This window comes from Accipiter gentilis, chromosome Z (genome assembly GCF_929443795.1).
Source record: "Accipiter gentilis chromosome Z, bAccGen1.1, whole genome shotgun sequence".
Taxonomy (NCBI): Eukaryota; Metazoa; Chordata; class Aves; order Accipitriformes; family Accipitridae; genus Astur; species Astur gentilis.
This window is the reverse complement of record NC_064919.1, coordinates 12,244,289-12,265,584: the sequence shown is the minus strand read 5'-3', so window position 1 is coordinate 12,265,584 and position 21,296 is coordinate 12,244,289. Positions and strand designations below refer to the sequence as shown.

The window sequence follows — 21,296 nt, the reverse complement described above, 5'->3', positions numbered from 1 at the left end:
GCTTTGTCCTTGTCGCAGTACCGATATCTCCCTAGAAGTAGTCCTGGTGCAGGAAAGCGCTTGAACAGTTAGAAACCTCCTCCCTTTTTTGAACAGCATGCTAGTACAGTGTTTACACCTGAGCTGGGCTACAGTCAGGTGCTTCCGCGGTTGTGCACAGCGAGTTTCCAGAATGACAGCTGACATTAGGGAAAGATGAGCTTTTGGTATGCACTTGGCATCGCTGTGTTTTCTTAACTTCTCTGTTTGTCTCCTCTCCTTAAACCTGAAGCCGCGGACCGTAATTTCTATAATTCTGGTGTCTCTGCAGTCTCGGTAAGGAAGGGAGAGGATTTATTTATGTTCTTTGCTAAGTGTTTTCCTGAAGCTGTAGAGAAAACCCTCGTCGCCCTCTGATAGTGTGCAAAATCCACTGCAACACACCATAAGGAGCCAGCATATTTTAGCTGGTAGCACTCCAAATGTCATAGCTTAGAATTTGCAAAAGATTGCAGGATGGAACAAAATTAATGAACTATTCTCAAAATGTAGAAGCTGACACTTTTTTTTTTAATCTGTGAGATTTTGATCCTTACCGTTGAGCAAGTTTCGCACAGAAGATGTCGAGGTACTCATTCAGTGGAACATTTTCTGTTCTCCATCCCGTGCGTTGTCCCCCTACAGCAGTCCATAGTCATGCCAGGTCATGCCGCTCTACACTGTGAGGTTAAATATCTGCTCAGATTTTATTGTAACTGGAAGCTTTTTTATAGAGTCTTCTTTTTTTGTGTTTAACTAAGAAAATGAGTATTTCGTGTCTGAAATTTAGATTTCATACTGGGATTTTTTAAAGCTCTGTTAGGGGAAAACCCATGTCTGCATTTTTTTTTTTCTTCTTTCTTTCTTAGTTAAAGTATATTTTAACCCTATTATCTGTAACTAAAAAATCAAGGGTGCCTTTTAAATAACTGAGCTCTCACAGACTCAGCATTAAATTTTTTACACCCAAGAGGCAAATGTTTATTGTGCAACCAGTAGACTACAATTGAAACTGTTCTGTAAAGTGCTTGGCATGGTCTGTGCCAAATGTATGAATCCTAGTAATTTTAGCAGACTTGATGAGTGTTGATGACTTAATTTTAAACCATTCAGGTTTAACATTTCCATCTCTGATTTTCAAAAACACAGGTAACTGTTGTGGAACTAAACCAGTTAAAAAGAAGTGTTGTCATTATATCGAATGAACATTAAATACCTACCAGCAGGTTGATAATTTCAAAATTTTCTAGATTTCAAGTTACGTTTCAATGTAGATTCTCCTTACAGGTTTAAAATTTGTGCCCCCAAGTCAAGACATGCAAAAAACCCTCATGCAAATCACTTTTGTCAAAAACCTCTTTCAGTTAAATCCTGTTTTCTCTACACAGCTTCACTTCATAGCAGGATATAGCTAAGAACCCCGTAAATAGCTCATTTCACTGATCTGAATATTCTGAATTAAACAAGCAATGCAGGACTCCACCCACTTTGTCTGACCTGGTGCCTGGCGTCAGCCTAAAAATCGGGCACAGTGCTGAGTGTTTGCTGAACCGGCAGTGTGATTTGATTGAAATACTGGTGACTGATAAAGATTTTTTTGTCTGAGGAGAGCTGGGTCAGACATTTAGATTTTACAAATCTGTCTTGATTTGAGGGAGAGAAGATAGTTATTGTGGGGGTGAGTGAAGAAAGCCAGAAAATTATATACGCAATATATATAAATCCACAGTATGTAGATTGTTTTTTCCCTTGTCTTACCCTGGTCACAGTTACTTGCTTACTGTAAATACCCTAAGGTCTCAGTCTAATAACATATTAGACATTATGGTGCAATCCAGCAAAACACAGGTGAGTGATCCTCCCAGAAACAGAAGCACTAGTCAATTAATGCTTGCAAATTTTAGTAGATCATTAAGTTCCATGTATTTTTTTTCCTGTATTTTTGCCCAAATTGTCTGTGAATATGTTTTTCTTTCAGCTAGCTTTTTTGGCTGGTTAGATAATCTATTCCAAAATAATGAGCCTGATTTCAGTATGGAAATGTACAGCAGCCCTTCTTAGTAATGCATTCACATGCATGAAAAAAACAGGCCGTCTGGCAGAGAAAAAAAATTAAACATTTGTAAATTTGGATTTACAATTTCTTTTGGATTGCAAGAGAATACATTATACTGAGCATCATAAATAAGTTGTGTTTTGGAACAGCTCTGCAAGATAGAGGAGCATTACTGGAATAAAGCATCAGGCAATTTATATGGAGGGTGGTTATCCACCCGGCCCTTTATTTGCAAGAAACATTCCACACTTTAATTGAGCTCTCTTCAATATGCTGCATCTGCTTTAATGCACTGTGTTTGCTGTATGCATTTGAACAGTCTCATAAAGATGGTTAAAATTTGCTTTGGTCTAGCCAGGAGTCAAGGAGAAATAGCGGCTTGGAGCCATATAGCAAAGATATGCACTATTAACCATTGCAATTTAATTTTTTTGCGTGTGTGTGTTAACATTCAATACTTTCCTGTTGGATAGTTAACTCTGTAAAGCTAAGTGACCTCTTTCCAGTCAGGCATCTCTAAAACTGTCTTCACCTCTGCTGACCTCCTAGATACTGATTAAACTGTTCAGCTGTGTTTGATTAGCTTAGTTTACAGACCATTTAACCGGTGCAGAAGTATTTACATCGGATAATACTGTGAAGATTAAGATGGGGGAAGTAAAACCCTGGAACCACTTCAGCAGGTTTTATGAAACAATGAGGTATGAATCCAGCATGTGTATGTGTACTTTAAAATCTCAGGGCTTGCCCTTTGGGCTCAGTGATTTATTTTTCTTGTGGAGGAGAAGTCGCTCTTTCTCCTTCAGTGGAAGATGATGATTTTCCTCATTGCAGCAGTTGCTCTTGTGGCCCTACCCTGATGTTGGGGCCCTGCCCATGGCTGAGAGATTCACACTGGGCATGAGGAATATGCTTTTTAACAGGATGAGAGCAGAGCAGATTGCTCTGTGTTTTACTTCAGTACTACTGATGCACTACCACTGTCCTAGCACAATTAAAAAGCGGAAAGTCTGAGCAAACATATCTAGACCCAGCTGTTTGGTGTCTTTGCTTGGCTGCCTCCACCTGGCGAATTCCACTACTTGCCTATGCTGTGCAGTGTTGGGAGACAGGCTTTCTTGTTCCCACGGGCACAGCTGGGGTAAATTTGTAATATTATATCTTCTCCATTCTTTTCATCAAATGTCCCTTTTTCCGCTGCTGATGGCCACTGGGCAGTGATCTTCATTCACATGTTCCAAGGGAGTTGACAGTCTTTTTTTTCCTCTCTTGGTTTTTTTTGGCAGACTGTAGTTTTTCAGAAGAAACTGGGATGACCAGTGCATATTCCCTTTCCTGCTCCAGGTCATTCATCAGGAGGGACTTCATTGTGCCTCGCGGTGAGGAGATGGAGGAGCATCTGCATGTGGCTTTTGGGACTCCCCTGTGGAGGAGGGAGCTGGAGTCTTTGCTCAAATGTAATTTTGCCCTGACCCCACAGATGCCATTGTCAGGGTTTTGGAATTGGGTTGGCAAGTCAGTAGCAAGGCTTGAAGGACACACCTGGTTGCCTTGTCGGTGCTGTACAAATCTTCCTGTCAAATTAAGGCAGCCTTTGGTAGCCTTGGGGAGGGCAATAAGTGGGGACATCCTGGCTGCGCAGAGGGACCAGGGCTTTTGTGTGGATGAACCTACTATTCCTCTGGGTTTTGTGTGGGGTTTCCATCTTGCAGAGTGTGCAGTTTGGAGGTGTGGTGAGTTTCCTGCAGTCTTGCATGGGCTTTTTGTCCAGGGCTGATGTCCCAGGACATACGCTTCTGGGGCTGGGTTAAGCAGAGGTCTGCAGTGCAGCCTGGTGTAAAAGCCTCCTCCCAGCCAGCTGGGGACTGGGACAGTTGGACCCAGGCCCCCATCACTTAATGCCAGAGCCCTCTGCCAGCAAGGTCCTTCTCATGCAGTGGGGAAGTCTGCTGTTGCCGTTTCATACAGCTTTTACATGAATTAATACCTGCTCTCTAAGGCATGAGGTATCTTGTTGAAGCTTCATTGAAGGTCAAGTAAATTAAGTCATATAGGTCATTTTCATCTGCTTCATTCACCTTTCCTCTCTATTTAATGACTCCTTTGAAAGACACTCACAGCCGTCAGGGGTCTAGCAGTTTTCCCGCATGACTGTTGTACAAGAGCGATCCTATCTGGTAGCATTTAAGTGCTGCACTACTTTTAATCATGCTCTGCCTGTGCAAGATACTTTCTCAAAAATAATAGAAGTGTATCACTTCTGCTGTATTTGTAATTATACTATAAGAAAATCAGAAGGATATAGAAGTAAAACTTCTGCTGATATGACATGCTATTTGAGAAACAATGGCTTGGTTTTGTTGTGTGGGGTTTTTTTTTTGCTGGTTTCAGGGGGCTGACAGAAGAAGACAGCATTACAATTTTTCACATGGTTTGACCCATTAGATTGTTTGGTAGAAGGTATTTGAGTAGGCGGCAAATTGAATTGCTTTTACATTTTCAAGACACTTAAGATAGAAAATAGAAAAGACAGCACTAGATAAACATGCTGCATATATAATAATATTACTGCCAAGGAAATTTAATTCAGTCTTCAGTGATGGGTTTGGGCAGATGTGTTGCATTCAGCTAGAGATAAGGTAATACATGCAGTGCAGTCTCAAGTAAGTAGGAACAGAATGAAACTGATATTTTGCATTAGTTGTGTATTATTTATTGTATCTGATAGAAGTGTACAGCAGACACCTGATACTACCACCATCTGCCTGGGATCAGATACCATGTCTGCATGTGGAAGGCGTAAGCTGGTGCTGTCTGGACTTTCTGTACAAGAGTTGCCTCAGAAAAGCTTTTATTTTATGAAGAACTACTTTGCTAGTGCTTTTCTGGGTAATTTGCTTCCTTTGCTAAGGCTGTAGTTTGGTCATTAAAAATCAAGATTTGCGTTAGTAGTTGCCTGCTAGTGTGCAGCGGTCCCAGTATTTTAACTCAAGACAGTGAAAAGCAGCAGTTATGATCAACTGTTGTAAGAAACCGATATTCCTGTGCTCTGAGGGTAGGAGACTGCAGGCAGACAATTTGGGGATAGTTCAGTATCGGAATATACTGTGAAGGGGAAGAAAGTCTCAAGTTTTGAGAAGGCACTTTGCCTGAGTGCTCTGAAGAGATAGATGTCAGTAATATCCTTAGACAGAGAATGAGAGAAGGAAGAAGACAACACAAGAAATGCATGGATGTTTCCAGCTGTTGAAGTAGGAAATAAACTGATGAAAGAAACTACCTAGTGCATCAGATAACCTGGTGGTTATGTTCCTCGGTGCTGTTCAGGTGGGACATGAGGTAGGACTCTCACCTTGAGTTTGCCTCAAAAGCCACATAACGGAGAACAGCTGCTTCCAGAAAGAACTTAACCGTATTTTGGCATAAATATCTCAAGGGAAAACCAAGTTTTGAATCAGATTCGCTAGGTAGGAGACTACAGTTCCCTCTGAAATGGTGCGGTCAGCAATAGTCTGCCTTCATCCTGTCTGCTCTCAATCCAGCTGCTCCCGAAGACCCCAAGGAGGGCCACCTGGGCTGTCCGCAGCATGCTACCCTTTGCACTAGAGAAATGTGGCTCCCATTTTACAGAAGGAGAAACTGCGTCGGAGAGACCTGGGCTAAAGGGTATTTTGTTGCTAAAGCGCATCGTGTGCAGTCAGAGACCACTGAGCTCCTGACTGTGCTCTAGGATGAGAAACACCTCTGGGGTGATAAGCCAGGGTTGCCTTGCTCTTCCCAAGAGTGCTGACAGCTGCAGTGATTTTCCTTCCTGCCTGCGAAGGGACGAGCTCGAGGATGAAAGAAGGACGTTGCAGCGTTGGGCTCGAGCTGTGCAGTCCTGCTGCATGGCCCGGAGTTTGGAAAGGTTTCTGTTTGAACAGACCACCTTCCCCAAGGCTGGATGCAAGAACAAGATCTCTGTTTCTTAGGGTTTTTTCCTAATCATATGGCTGGATTTTCAGCTAGCACAGTAGTATCAGGTTTATAATTAAAGCAAACCATCCTGTTTGTTGCTGCCACCCCATCACTCCAAAATCAGAGTTGTTTCCAGAGCGCAAAACCAGTGATCCTATCCCTGAGGAATGGGGACTGCAGGTCAGGTGGTCTAACAGGTCAGAGGGGCACAAAATGGGGAGAATAACCTCTACCCTCTCACCTGCACCACCAAGAACAGTTAGGGCCTTCTCCAAAGTCATGCGAAAATTACTTCTTTTGAGAGGTAAGTGTGTGCAAGAGGTGGGCAACAATAATGAGCAATGTGTTTCGGTAAATGCACAGATCCCCTGAGGGGTGTCATGTGCTGCAACCCTGATGACACCTGCACATCTCCAGGTGGAGGGGAAAAGCGCTCAAGAAAGAAGGTTCAAGAATGGTTTGTGATCTTAATGAGTGCCTGAGCCATCACAGTTGGCTGCCAGGTGATGCCCAAGGTCAGGAGCAGGATGAGCTCCACTGGATTGATGCTGCTGAGCTGTGTTGTGGAGGACACACATGCAGTAACAAGGGATAAAGGAGGGAAGACATGAATGAACAGTTGCAATCCAACCTGCACCTGGACAGCTCCATGACCTGTCCTGGCAGTTTAGCAGTAACCTGCTCCTGTTGCTCTCTTGGCTCTCACATCAGCAAGGGCTGGGAGTATGGTAGAAGTGAGACACAAAATACCTTTCCCCACAGACAGGGTCAAAACAACAGGTTTTTCTGATAAGGAGGGAACAATATTCAACAGTGTCTTTTGGGGATGATACCTTAGCCAGTGATACCTTGAGGGGAAAGGGACTACAGCTATGCAGCAAAAAGACAAAAAATGGGGAATGGAAGAGCTTTCTGGTGCTGCCTGATGCTCATCAGGAAATGCAGCTTGCTGTGTGTGGCGCATGTGCACCTCGTGCGCTCCACTGCACCTGCAGCATGCAAGCCACCAGGCTTGCCTGTGCAAAGCAATATGCCTGCATTTTGCTGACAGAAAGGGAAAGTTTTGTTGATCTTCCTTATGGGATGCATTTGCTCGTTATGCTAGGGGAGCATGGAGTAACCTGGGCAGACAGACAGAATGACTGTGCATACCCTGGGGCAAGACACAGTGTTTGTTCTGACAAAATCCTGTTTTATTCTGGCTTGTTTTGTGTTCATAAAGGCCTCTGCAGTGCATGCTGGAGATTGAGTGGGCAGGGAGTGGGAAGTTGCAGTCTCCTGGGGAGAGCAGTTTTTCAGGAACTTTTGCTGCTGTAAATGAAACCTGTGGCCTGTCTTGTTGCCAGCTTCTTCTTCACCGTTAATAGAGAAGGTTGTCTAGAAACTGCCAAAGGGCAATCCTTGATTTTCTGTGGTAAGGGTGGTTTGAGAAGATTTACAAGCATTGTGAATTTAAATTTACAGGCGTCTGTGCATGCACTGCTCACCGAGTGCTCCCAACTGCTCCGTCTCTGCTGCTTGGCACAGAGGGCAGATGCTGCTCCACCCTGACCAAAATCTGCCCCGCCCCCCTGCACCCTTTCAGGACTCTGCACATTATCGCACTAGTGAGATACATCTTGCAACCTTAGTGGTAAAGGAGTTTAGTGTGGCGTGAAGGGAGGAGACACAAGGAAAATGAAGTGACTGCCCTTACTGTGAGCATCGCTCAGGATCTCGCATATGACTGGCAACCGGGGATCCCACTTGGCTGTGACATGCATGGCAGCAGCGTGTGCCGTGAAGGTGCAGGGGCTGCATGGAGCTGATGAAGTTGAGCCAGGCATGAAACCTTCGCCTTACCTTCCACCAGTCTTTGTGGACGGGCCTAGACATCTCACATATTTCTCTGTGGCTTTATGCCTAATAGTAGATCTACAAGCATTGTTGGAGCAGTCAGATGCTATGAGGAGGGATTAATAAAGCTACAGGCATATGTGAGCCTTGCTGAAACTGGCAGTGAGTATTTGAGTTAGACAGTTGGGTAAAGAGTGAATTTCTCAATAGTAATTGTTAAAGTTGGTCTTTAATATTCTGTGGAAGCACTTCTTAAAGCAGAGGCAGGTGACAGTGTTGCTCTGTTTCACTGAACAGTGTAGTCCAGTGATAACATTACCACTTGTGTTCTTCATGGACATTCATTTAAAATATATGTGTGTTTTGGTTTGGGGGGGCTTTTTGCTGACATTCATCTCTAAAGTCAGTCTTTTCCTAATGTTAACTACTGGTGTCAAAGACATTGTACATTACTGGAATTAAAAATATTCCATAGGTAGCAGAAGTGAGCTGGTTGTTTTTAAAGCATGAAACTAATAAATACAGAACGACACCAAAACAGGGAGCCCTGAAGGATTCCACTCTAGCTGAGCCCAACATCGGATGTTGTGCAGCTGTCGCTGTGGTTCAGATCTGCACCGTGTTCCAGTGATGAACACCCCATGTTTGTAGCCGCCCAGGTGAGCAGGTCATTCTCACCGAGCACTGACTGCTTAGTGGCGAGGTAGTCCCTGGTGCTGTCTCACTCTCTCACCCCTTGCCACTGGCCTGAATGGTCTCCATGCATTGGAGGTCAATGGGAGAGAGCGTTTCTTCTGCATGTGTTGTGTCTTCGCAGGGTTGGCTCAAGTGTCCCTTCTAGTTGCTGGCACAGAACAAATACTGCCTGCCAAATGATGTATTTGTCCCGGATCCTGCTCTTCTTCCCCCTGCCCCACCCCACCCTTCTTGCTCTGTCCATTGAATTGGACTCCAAATGTGAGCAACCAGAAGCCTTACCTTTAAATAACTTTTTTTTAATGGCTAGTTACCAAACACAGTGCTCTTAGCTATGAAATGTTTAACTTGCACAGCTGTCTGCAGAGAGAGAAATCTTTTGACTGCCCTTTCCCTATCTGTCATCTTTCAAAAGCGTACAGCCAAGAGATTTTAATTTCTTGCCTTTTTGTCTTTGGCAGATTCATTCTCATGCTGCACAGCTATTCTAAACACAAGCCTTTTAAAATGCTCTGCAAGGCTTTATTTTTGTTCGTATGTTTTAGAAGTATTCCTACGTCCATTTGTTCCAATCTGGCAGACAGTAAGTACGTTAAATTTCCCCTGACATCCCTCAGTGTTTTGCTTGCTTTAGCAACCGTAGGGTTAGGCTGCACTGTAGTGTGATGTTGGTGCAGCTTGAAATGAAACCTGATTTTAACAAAGGTGGCTGCTCCTCTGAGGGCCAAACTGAAGACCATACTTTATGTTTTTAACTGATCTAAGAGCAGTGACACAAAAGATGTTCAAAGGGAGAACAGAGCTGTTCAGTTTCATCTCCTGCTGCTGCTGGGCTTTATGAAGCTGGTAACATGGAGCTTGCCCTTTGCAAATATAATTTGGGATGCTCAAACTTCTGAGGTGTCCTCTGTGTTTTGTAAAGCCTTTGAGTTCTTTGTTTCAGTGCCATTGTTTTCATGGAGGTTGGCTGTTGTAATCTGGTTACAAACAGGCATGGATATGGAAGTGCTGGCATTTGTGCTCCATCTGAAGCAGCATTTCAGCACTTGCATTTCCACTCCAGCAAAACAGTTTCAAACGGTGATTGCAGAGAGATCAGCTTGTCGTATTGTAGATGATGTAAAGAAAAACATGTATGTCTGTCCTGCAGGACTACCTGTGTTCATGTGTTGAGTGTGGCAGCATTACCTTTTCTATTGCTACAGGAAAGTGTGGGTCAGAAATTCCTTCCAACCTTTTGTCTAGCCAGGACAGGGGTGTGTTGTGCCCCTGCAGCAGTCAGTGAAATGTGCCCTTCCATTTGGCACACCAGCGAAGTCCCCATGCAGGGGGCTGCTTTGCTAAGGGCTGGTTTGCAGCATTGTTGTTGGCTTTGTACATGTAAAGGACTCCAGCTGGAGGTGCCAGCTTGCTCTGACCCTTCAATGCAATCTCAGTAGACAAATGCTATTGAAACCTTAGACTGAACTGGCAGCATCAGTAGGGTTAGGAAGCTGAACATAGCAGGCCACTGTCACTTTTGCAGTGATTTCAGTGATAATACCAATCTGTGCTCCCATCCTTCTCTTTGGTGCCAGCATGCGTGTTTTTACTTGCAGTTGGGCAGCTGGAAGTGTGGGGAGTGGAAGACAGGGACTGCCCTTCAAATCTGGTGGATCTTGTTTTCTCCTGCCTTGACATGGCACAGTGGCTCTTGAGATGCATGGAGGTAAAGGTGAAATGCTGACAGTGCAAAGCAGGGGTGAAAATCAGCTCAAGGCTTAGATCTGGTGTAAGGCAGGTGGGAATTGAATTGTCCCTCTGGCTTCTTTCTCAGGTTGCTGCAGCATTGAATACGGATACTGCAATATGTAGCTGGGTGAAAGGACATCTTGCCTTGGCAAAGTCAGAATAAGTGTTATCCAGAGAGGGATACCAACAACATCACTGCTGTGTTTGGTGGTAGTAGCTTTCAGCGCTCCCTCCACCAACTCTACCTCACTGGTAACGGTTTGTGATTGGAAGAAGCCAGCCATGTTTGCAGACACCTAAAAAATGGTGCAAGGCATTAATACAAGAATATACAATACAGACTTCTTTTTGTTGTTTTGGACTTGCTGAAATAGTAAATAATCAGCAGCTCTGACTGGAGCCACTTTTTCTGAGAGAAGAGGAGATGAAGCTGTCCAAAGAAGTCCTTTTGGAAGAGCATCAGCAGAAATTCAAGAAAGCTGGTCAGGGCAGTTCAATACACTTAGCCCCTGTATTAATGTCAGCATGTTCTTTCTCACCCTTTCTCCTTTTTGTTTGGTTTCTAATTTCTAAATAAGAGCCTGTGTCATTCCTCAGTATAATTCCAAAATAGCCCTTCTAGGTTCTGCTTTATTCCTCCATACAAGATATGTCCAGGTGTCTGCTGAATCTGCACAAACAATTATGTGTAAGAGACCTTACTGACTTCAAATGTAAATACACTCCATGACACAGGTGGATGAATAGGTATCTAATACGTGCATGTCCTTGCACAAAATGTTTACAAAAATTGGATTAGTAATTATGTATGTTAGAAAGCTCTGTTTTACCTAGACTGTGATCTTCAGTTATTCCTGGCATGTTTTCCAGTGTTTATCATTAATTGCTAGTAGGTTATTCATATCTGGAGAGAGTTAGAAGAAATTAGATGTTGGTATCAATGTCTCTGGAATGACACTTCAGCTTATATTTATGGGATAAAGGTTTCTTTTTTTTTTGAATGGGCAGTGGCTGTATATTTTCTACTAACTCTATTCAAAGGCTGGAATAAATGCAACCACAAGAAAGAATTTGTTGGAAACACTGTCAAGTTGATATTGTAAAATATCTTCTGGTATCTCTGAAACCTACTGTGTTTTAAGAAATATTTTGGTTTATTGTCTGTCTTTTAATTGGCAAGAGAAGAGAAAGTCTGGAGTACCACAGATGGAAAGATTTATATTTTGAAAGTGGTTTTTTCTGTTATCTTTGGAGAGGCTAAGAAGTTTATCTGGATGCATTTTTTGAAGGAGGTTAGTGGTGTGCTTTTGAATCATGTGCCTTAAAATAAATTATTATCCTGCTTGTAATTACTTTTATTCAGCTGGTTTTAACTAGCATGCATTTCGTCTAAGGCCATTTCTCACTCTAATAATGAAATGAACCAGTATGAGAGGAAATAGGTAATTTTGGAAGGAATTTCTTCATCTATTTCGTGCAATAGATCCAGTACTAATGAAGCATAGCAAGAACAGACTTTAATGCAACAATGTAACAATATATGTATCAATATTTTAATGGGTTTTCTTACATACTCCCTTCCCTTTAACTGGTTGCATGATATATTGTCTTACTTTCATATAAACATTCAGCAGTGTAAGTAGCATGTTGTTCTGAACTCCAGTTGTCCAAAGGCCACATTTCTGGTTTTGAATTTCCAAGAGGAAATAAGTGAGGGTTCTTGAGACTCTTGAGAGTCCTACATGATAGATAGAGCTCTTCTTCCAAAGTCATCTTTTGTGTGCCAGCCGCCAGTGCCTCTATATGTAAAACATGAATATTCTGGGTTTTCCTCTCTGTTTCTTAATCATGCTCCATCCCTAAATCTCCATGTTGTGCATGCCAAATCTTGCACTGATGTTAGTAACAACGGTGCTTGCTTGAGAACACAAATTTAGCTGTTTTGGCCAAAGCTTTGGAACTTGCCTGGCTAAAGCTTTGTCAGGTTTTTAGACACTCAGGGTCAGATTTTACAGAAGTTTACATGCCTGCAGAGACTCTGAAAATCCCACCCAGTGCTTGTCCATCCTTTTGATTACATAAATGCCCCTAAGAACTGGGGCCCGGGTTGACTGAGACAGCCGTGGTCAAAGGGACCTTCTCCATGTACATACATTTAAGCCTCTGTAGCTGCATTCCCACTGAACTCACACTGTGGCAGGCTTTGGAATGCCACGCAGCACAGCCTAGGTAGGCCTAGGTCGATCTCTGTCCCCGAGATCTCTGCGTCTCACTGTGGCTCCCTCCCCGCTTTCTCCATCAAGAGCAACAGCGGGTCAGGCTGCTTGCCATGTGGAGTTGCCACCAACTCCTCACCTGTATGTAGGTACAGCATCATGAGACTTCAGTCTCTTTGGGCACTTTCAGGGAACCCATCTCCGTAATCTTAAAATGTCATCTGTTTTAAACCTTGGTTTAAATTTTAGGATAATCTGAATTGATCAATTATATTATGTTAGAGGCACACAGCTAGAAATGTTTCCAGGGACAATAGAAAAATTGGCACATAGTTGGGTGCAGCATTTCTAATTTTTTCTTCCACTGGCTGTTGACTACAGGATTTCTGACTGGCTTACATTTGAATGAAAATCCTTTCTTTTACTGGCTCATCTCTAGGGCAGCTTTCATATAACTGCTTTTTCTACATCATGTCGAAGTCTTGTCTAGGAACTTTATTAGGGACTTAGCTGCATGTGATCTGTTATGCATAGTTGGATACAAGCCTGTTCATGGAATAATCTGCTGTCTTTATGTCTCTTGTATTTTTTTCAAGTCTGTTCTTTCTTGCAACTCTTTTCTCCAAGTTTTGTTGTTTTGGGTTTTTTTAGTAGATTTTAAAAAGCAACTGCAGGGCAGGACCTCAGTCTGATACCAGTAGTTTAATGATAAGGATAATTGTTGATACTTCAAAAAGTGCATTGTAAAGACAGTTTCAGAATGTTTTTCTTGCTGAGAATTAAGCCCTTGGAAAATCATTTAACATCCCAAACCATCTCTGTGTTTAAAAAAAAAAAAGGGGGGGAAAACCTAAACCCTTACATTCTAGTATAGAAAGTGGAATTTCATCCTCACACAGAAATGCTGGGTTCCTGTGATTGTTCTGATTTTCTACAGAAAACACCCCTCTTGACTTGTGTGGATTGTTAATAGTGTGGTTTCACTGGCACTGTTTAGCCAAATAATGAATGTTTTCAGTATTACCATAGCTACACTATTCCAATTTCCCCTTGCTTAGAAAAGTCCTGAAGTGAGAGAAATCCTACAAATAAAAAACACAAACCAAATCTGGCACAGTAAAGTCATCAACAGAAGCTGCTTGCATTTGCTTGTGAGGAATAGCACAGTATCGTTACGTTGTCTGGGCTGGAACTGAAGGCATTGGTTTTCCACCAAGAATATGGGAGAGTTTGGTCTTCATAATTTGTGTGCAAGTCAACATTAATATTCCTGTTTTCTTTTTAGTAAATTACATGCAGACTTTCTCTTAATACAGTTTCTAGGAAAATGAAAGGCCAGGAAAAACATCTTGCCTTCAGGCTGTGGTGTTTCATTCTCCTCATTGTAATTCTAAAATTAGAGAGGCTTCATTGTAAACTTCATTGTAAACTCAGGAAATCATGTATTTTAAAGATTTTTCCAAACGTGGTGCAATTTCTCCATTAAAGAATGATTGTGAACTGCAAGGTGAGGCAAATGCTAGCATCTTTGATATAGTGCGGTTTTATATTCAGATCATCCTGAGAAATGATATGAAGAAAGATGCAATTTTGGAACAAATTTTCATAAAAAAACACAAAATAACCAAGCCACAATACATAAGCTCCCTGGTAGCACTTTAAAATCTTATTGTTGATACACTTTTCAGAAATGATTTACCAGAAAATGTGTTCAGTCTTTAAAAATGTCCTTCACTAGTAAAATATGAGAGATGGCCAAAATTGACTGGAGGCTACAGTTAAAACTCCCTGCCGTGTTTTACTAATCCTAATGCACAGGCATCTTCTCAAGTATTCCTCTGAGCTGTCCCATTGGTTGCATGGTATAGTGGTGTACATTGATGTCACCATCATATTTACGCTGACGTTGCTGTCAACAGTTATGTTGACCAGGCTCGTGGAGGCGCTGTGAATACCGGGTCTTTACCCTGGCACTGTTTCAGCAGAGCTGTTTAATTATTAAGGTGTTGGCTGAATGCAGAGTTCCCTGTCACTGTCATTTCTGCCTCCTCCCCAGAGCACCTTTTATCCCAGAGGCCCCACATCGAGGACTAGAGGTACCTGAGAGTCCCTCCTTGGTTACTGCAAGACCCAGTTCTGGAAAGCAGTGTTGCTGTTGTCACCCCCCCCATAGCTCGCTCTGCATGAGGATGCCAGCTCCTCTATGAAGCATAGCTTGCAGTCGTTAAAAGAGGAGGTAAGAGTTTCTAGCACTTAAGGAGAGGCTGGATTGAGAGAAATGGAGCAAGAGGTCTTACTCTTGTTTCCTGGAGGCTTGATCCCCATACTACCCTTCAGCCCTACTCTCAGGGCTATGGGGTGGCTTTGGGCTCTCGTGAACAGTGGGAAATTCCTGGGTAAAATCTGAGCCTGGACTCAAAACCAAACAGCTCCAAAAAGGCTGTTTTCCAGAGCTGTAACACACCTTAACAGCTGTGTTTGAGCACAGCCTGTATATTTACACATGGCTTGAAAAGCTCTGGAAAGAGCTTTAGGGAAAAACCCATGAGCAGGCACTGATGTATGTGGGGTTACGCACTCATGCTGAATTCCTCAGCAAATGTTGTTGGAGCCAGAGCATGGTAAATCACTTGTCCTGCTGGTTTTTGTTTTGTTTTCATTTTTTATATTAAATTTTGGTAGGCAAGATGTGAACTCAAAGCAAAAGAATCTGGCTTACTACAGGGATCAAAAGACTGGTGACTCAGCTAAAAAATGCCATCTGTCAGAGTTAATGATACAAGAATTATATGAGGGTAGAGGCATATTTGAATCAGTTTTGGCTCCCCAAAGAACAGAGATCAAAATTTACCCATCCAGGGAAGTGTCTGCAGTGACATTATTCCTTGAGCAAGTCCAAACTCATAAATAGACATTTGGGCCTGCTTCAGTGACCACTGAGCTCAATGGAGTCTTCACCTTGGTGGGTATTAGATCAGGCTGTCCTAAGCAAATCTGATGGTTTGGCTGCATCACAACAGCTGTTTCTTTCTGTGCAGCAGTGGTCCTACCTGTATTCAAGGAATGATCAACAGTGCAGCAATAAAATGTCAGAGCTGGAAACCTTCATTTTGACTTTGCTGTAGAAAGACACTTTATGAAAATGACAGATTGGGTTTGAAGGTGTGGAAAAGTTCAGTGTCAGACCCATTACAACCTCAAAGGAAGGTAGAGCCAAATTGAAACAAGTCGTAGTTGCACAGCTTTCCATGGGTTTATACCCAGGATGGATTCTGCCCTGCTCGTCATTCTTGCTACATCTTCTCCACTGTTGCTAGCAGAGAAAGCCATGAGTGCAACTGAAAATTTTTGTTCTCTCCTTGCTTTTGCTCTGGAGAACTTTCCACCATTGTAGGAACGAATGTGGGAGTGAACAGTTGAGTAAATCATTGTTTCTTGTAGGATGATGGAGCATTTATGTTTTTAAAAGCAGGATTTGAGCTGGTCCAGCTGGTATATTTTTATTTTGAAACTTCTATTCTATATAGAAGGATTCCTAACATGTATGTGTGTTAGATCTTGTATTTATTTGGCCACTGCAGCAGGCAGCATTCTGAAATGTAAATGTAAATTTGTTAGTAGCTCAAAGAGAGGTGAGGCAGGACTAGAATCATCCTAGCTGTAGGAGGAGTCTGATGCTTTAGCAGTTCAGTAATGCAGGACTTGACTTGTGGCTTCAGTTCAAGGACATTTAAAACTGATTGTGTTTTCCCTCTATCAAAACTCTGCCATATTTAAAAGTGCATCAAAAATTGCTATATGGGAACAACCTTCTGAAAACTGGTTGGTGACATGATGAAGACTTGAAAGTTTATTTCTACTCCTTTTCCCTCTGCAGACTTGGAATTTGAGGTATAGCTAGAAATAAATCCACATACGTGCACTGAGCACACAGTTGTGTTCATTCAGTGGTACATATATATGCAAAAAACCCCTCCAACAAGCCCCAAACTGTTTTGCAAGGGCATGCTTGTTCATTGATTTCTGACATGGAGATGCAACTTGAACTGGAGTGCTTAGGCAGAGATAGTGACTGCACAGAGATGAGACAGGCGAGCTAGATTTCACCAGTGATGCAAGCAGCCACAAATGCTGACCAGCATTGCATGTTGGTGATGTGAAACACTGAATCTGAATGCAGCTCACGGACTGTAAGTAGAGGGGGAAATTATTTCCATGTTAGGTCCCTGCAGTTACCTTCAGCTTGTGCCGCTAACCTGGGGACAGACAGTGGTCATCCGATAGTTCATCTAAAAGTCTCTAAGTCCGCAGAACTGCTAGTGCTAAAATTTGCTTTCATTTGTCAGCCTGAAGAAACACAGCTTTCAAGCCAGGGCAGAGTCCATTTCATCCCTCAGGTGTTCACTGCAGACCACAGTGAGAAGTGTCTGTGTTAACAGAATTAGTTATATTTCATTGAGGCTTTGAGAGAAAGTTTCAGGGGTGCAGTTGCTAAATGCTGAATTGAACAAGCAGGATTTCTCCGTCTTCCATGTTTATGCTATTCAAGCACTTTAACTATGTTTACACTATTCAGTGCTTTCAAAATCCTCAAATCTTGTCTGGATTCAGCTCAGTTGTAAGCAATGTGGAGAGTTAATATTTTACAGGATTACCTTAGTGCTACGGAGCTTCTGGGAAGACCATGGCAGAACATGCCCTTTATGGGATATGCGAGGATGATGCAAGGTCAAAAAAATGAAGTGTAGCACTGCCAAGTGCTTTGACATCTCTGGAGCTGGAGGTGCTCAGCAACTTTGCAGATACATTCGTGAACTGTGGAAAGCTCACTTTCCTTTCTGACGCGTTTCTTGAAAGGAAGATCCTTCTCAGCAAGAGGAAGCAGTCCCATGCATTTCTGTACCATTCTCTGATGATCCTACTTACTTCAAATGAAGACAAACAAATCAGGCCTATGTTCCTGAGGACTGAAGCTCAGGAGTGGGAAGCACCAGCACAAGGAATGGCGTGGTGGAGGACTCATGATAAGGACTTAACATGTGTGAGCAGTTATCAGGAGAGTCACAGTGAGCTGGCAGGAATGGAGTGACAACAGGTCAGTCTCAGGAAGCTTAAACTGAGACATTGATGTTTGGATGAGAAGAGTTTCTTAGGTGATGAGATCCTGCTTAGATCGCTCAGAGTTGCTGCACCATCTATGCTGCTCCCTTTTCACCTGCTTCTCCTCTTGGTGCTCTTTTGGTCCCTATATGAGCCTTCAGCCATGCTGTGCAAGAGCAAGGCTCATGTCGCTCCTGTTTAGTGGGCACTGAGGAAAAAAACCCAAAAATAGACGCAGTGGTGCTTGTAGCGTTACATTTGGATTAAGGATTGAGCCCCCAAACTGTTCCTCAGTCTGTTCTGCTGTCAATGGATGGATCATTTCATTTTGTGAATGAGGCAGGCTCTTGGGAGGCACATAGTCCTGTGGCAGTCTTCCATGTGAAAAGGCAAGGAAACCCCCAAACATTGTCCCTGCCAAATCCTTTTCTTTCTCAGCCAGCTGAAGTAGTTGCATCAGCAAACAGGTTTTGCCGCTTTCCTCTGGCTTGCTGTGATGATGGCTGCAGTTGAAGGCGTGCCACGTTTGGCAGGGAGAGTGTCTTCCCTCAAGACTAACCATCAGCTGAGGAGGAGCTGCGGTCTTGTGCACCAAGTGTGACAGACAACCGTGAGATTTTTCTGAATGGAGACCAGCACTACTTGCCTAGAGAGATGTGTGGTTATTTTTTCTTCCTACTTCCCCCTGCACCCCCATCTCAGGAGAGCATTCTTGGTGCTGCTCCTTGGTGATAGGAACGGTAATTGTGGTTCATTGTGGGTGAAACCCTGGCCTGCTTATTCAATAGCAGAGCTCCTACTGGCTTCAGAAAGCCCAAGATAGAAGCACAGAGGCTCTGAGACACACAAAAGCGAAGGTACTTGCTACACATAAATGATTGAATCGATACAAAATTTGGGTTGAGCCTAGAATTGTGGAGGTGGAAAATTAGCATGAAGATTTTGGGTTGTTCCTACTGTACATCCCTATTTATTTCCAAATCAGTTCTCACAGAGCTAAAAACATGAACAAATAGTATAAGCTCACATAATTTGGAAATAGTGATATCATTAAGGTGAGAGGTTGTTTGTCCCTTGAAGACACCACCTGGAGACTGTACAAAAGTGACAAGGAAACAGTGACAAATGAGCATAGCTGGAGGAATTATCCTCTAGTTTAAGGATACATTGCCAAACTATCTCACAGGCTTGCAGAACTTGCCAGAATTTGTGTTTCCTCTGTAATTTATACCCTTTTGTTTCCTGGAGAGGCATTCAATTAAAAACATGTTTTTGTAACTGAAGGGAGCCATGTACAGTTTGTGTCAGAGATGGAGGTCTGCCTCTTCCCCCCACGGTGAAGTGGAAGGTTTAGTTGATTCATACCTTGCCTATAAGATATCATTATTTTCTACATGCTTTCTTTCTTTCCCTCTCTGCTTCTTCTTGTCTCATAGTCTTTCTTTCAAGCAGAAAATAAATTCAGTAGTATTTGAGTTGACATAGAAGTTTTGTACTTCTGAAGTAAAAAATCAAGAGAAAATGCACTGACTTGTTCCCAGCCCTTCCAGTTTGCTGGCCTGTTTTGAATGAGTGGTTGTCCATCTCAGTCCTTTGACATCCTTAGCGATATCATTGAAGAAATCAAAACACCGGGGCAAGGAGGCAGTGCTTTAACTCCACTGTTAGTAGCAGTCCCCCCATAGGAGATAGCAAGGAAGGTAATTAGCAGTGGCATGATTTTGGGTGCTCTGTTGCATGGCTGGTGCCTCTGGCATTCGGAGAGCATTATCTGGGGGAGACATCAGCTCCTGCTGAGTCTGCTTCAGCCTCTTACTTTGGGAAGGAGAAATACTGCCTGCAATCCTGGATTGATAGCTAGTGGAGCCTGTGGGACTGCAGCAGGACCTTTTGGGGACCACAGTACTGCTCTGCCTTCTCTGATGAATGGACACTTGGATTTCTGCTGTTGCTGACTTCAGTCCTTTAGCAATGTTAAGCATTTGGCTTAAGAACTCTTAATAATAAAAGAAGCCCTAATATTGTCCATTGGCTAAAATCTTGAATGAGATACGCTTACACACATAGATACTTACACATGGTGGCCAAACCTTTAATTCACAGTGCTCTCAATCTGTTAGCTAGTAATTGTGTTTCCTTACTTCTAAGTATGAAAAAGATCCTCAAAATGAAGCAGTGCTTCCCCTTCAGATGTTGATGTAGTAACAGCCCAGTATGTTTGGCCAGGACAGAGAGGCTGAAAACAAAGAGGATGTAAAACACTCTGAGCTTCTTTTGCTAGGATGAGAAAGCAGAGCCAACACACAAGTTTCAGACCTCTGAGTGTAAAAGCTGATAAAACATTGCTTCTCCATAAAAGCACTTCGAAATCATGTTTCAGCTGCTGTAAGAATGGTTTGAAATTCATGCTATGTAAAATGACTAAATGTAGGGGGTTTTACACCTGTCTTTTAATGTTTTAGGATTCAGATTTTAGTTTTTACACAGCTGTGAGATTAGAAAGACTACTTTTTATTATTAACAAAAGTAATTTTTGCATTGTAATCTTACTTGAGAATCTTGGGTTTTTAGAAAACTTACAGTAGTATCAGCCTTGGGATCACGTCCCCAGAGTTGGTTAATGTAGCCATGGCTATACTGTTCCCTTGATTTGATCAGCGTGGAAGTTCCTGAAATGCTAATAATTAGCAGTGGTAATAGAATTTCAAACATACATTTGTGTGATGCGAGTTATGCTGTGTCGACTTGTCTAACATTACCCTGGGAAGAAAATCCATTGCTAGGTGCCTGTGAGTCTGTGAGAGGACAGGATCCCAAAAAGGTTTCTTGCCTTCTTTACAACAAAACGCACCCGTCACCCTCCCTGAGCTGCAGGTCCACCAAACGCACATTCCAGTGTGCAGATGCTGCTGGAGGACACCTACTTCCCACTGCACACCTCTGCTTCATCCCATTTTTTTGCATTCAGCTCCTTCACTGCATCCTCACCTCTGCTGCCTCCTTTCTGGGGGAGCCACATCACAGACTTCCCTGTTTGTCCTGAAGAACCTCCCAGAACCTCTTCTCTGGTCATAACAAAGGGCCTGTTCCTACTGCTGTGTGCAAAATCAGGAAGAATTTTGTCTGCACGAAACTAGCTAAGCCAAGTCCCATCCTAGAACATGGAAGAGGGATACTCTTCAGAGGTTGCTATTTTTCATTACCCTTTGGTCTCCCAGTAGATCTCCTATGGCAAAGCCCTGGTTCTGGATACAGAAAATATTCCCTTTCCCAAATCAAATGATGTTCCAGTTAATGCATTAACGATTCTCAAGGAATGGTTTTGCAACAATAAGACTTTCTGGCATAGCATTCTGTACGCTTTAGTCACTACAGTGACATGTTGTAAATGAGGTCGTAAAAGTTAAACAAGCCATAAAATCAGATTCTTAGTTTAGGGTCCAGATAGCTGCAGTGAATTTCCAGCACCTAGACATGCTTCACTCTGAATAAGATACTGCTAAGCTCTGAACTGCAGAAAAGTGCTGTGGAAGGTTATAGCTTTACCATCTGTACTGCAGCTAAAATACCAGTGTTATTCACACTGAAGATGTAGCTTGTTTTTGCCAGCTACTGTATGATTTCAGAGTATACATATTAGCAGGTTATTAAGCATGAGTCATCTTATCAAATCTTGCCAGTCTGAA

At 42.7% G+C, this 21,296-nt stretch overlaps 1 protein-coding gene across 2 annotated transcripts in view; it reads left to right on the top strand.

Annotated features, from left to right (window-relative positions):
- KIAA1958 (KIAA1958 ortholog) overlaps window positions 1-21,296 on the top strand; it is a 77,612-nt gene that overhangs the window by 6,422 nt on the left and 49,894 nt on the right. The window contains exon 1 of one of the 2 annotated variants that reach the window (XM_049796139.1): window positions 14,673-14,746. The exons of the other annotated variant lie outside the window; for it this stretch is intronic. The gene's annotated coding sequence lies outside the window, so the exon portion shown is untranslated. Of the gene's footprint in view, window positions 1-14,672; window positions 14,747-21,296 lie in introns of those variants that run through there. 2 annotated transcript variants of the gene reach the window in all.